Source organism: Buceros rhinoceros, unplaced genomic scaffold (assembly GCF_000710305.1).
Source record: "Buceros rhinoceros silvestris isolate BGI_N320 unplaced genomic scaffold, ASM71030v1 scaffold38526, whole genome shotgun sequence".
Classification (NCBI taxonomy): domain Eukaryota; kingdom Metazoa; phylum Chordata; class Aves; order Bucerotiformes; family Bucerotidae; genus Buceros; species Buceros rhinoceros.
Window position 1 is genome coordinate 687 of NW_010418784.1, and position 479 is coordinate 1,165.

A 479-nucleotide genomic window follows, 5' to 3' on the forward strand; every position below is an offset into this window, starting at 1 on the left:
CTGCCCGCGCGCCCTTCCACACGCTCCCCGCCTCCCCCAGCCGCTGCCGTACAGACCTGACCCCCCCAGCTCTGCCCAGACCTGCTGGCTGTTGTGGAAAATGACAGTGAACATTGCCCTGAAGACGGGTGGTGGGTGCCCACCTGGTCCACAGCTCTGGCGCGTGGAAGAAAGCCCACTCGGGGTGGGGGGGGCTCGGCAGGGCCCCGTCCCCCAGTGAGCTGCGGTGTCCACCCGGAGCAGTGAGGAAACGCAGCCAAAGGGCAGGAATCGCTGTTTTGTTTCTGATGGAAAGGCACAGAAGGATGAAAACACCCAGGCTGCTCTACAGATACCTCTCACTTTAATGACTTCCGATCAGGTCCGTGGCTCCACCCCGCAGCAAGCGCCTGTCACGCTGCCATGGGGTTTCCATGGCACAGCAGCCACAGCAGGTGCCCCCTACCTGCTTCTGCCCCGCCTGGCCACGCGGCGGGGGG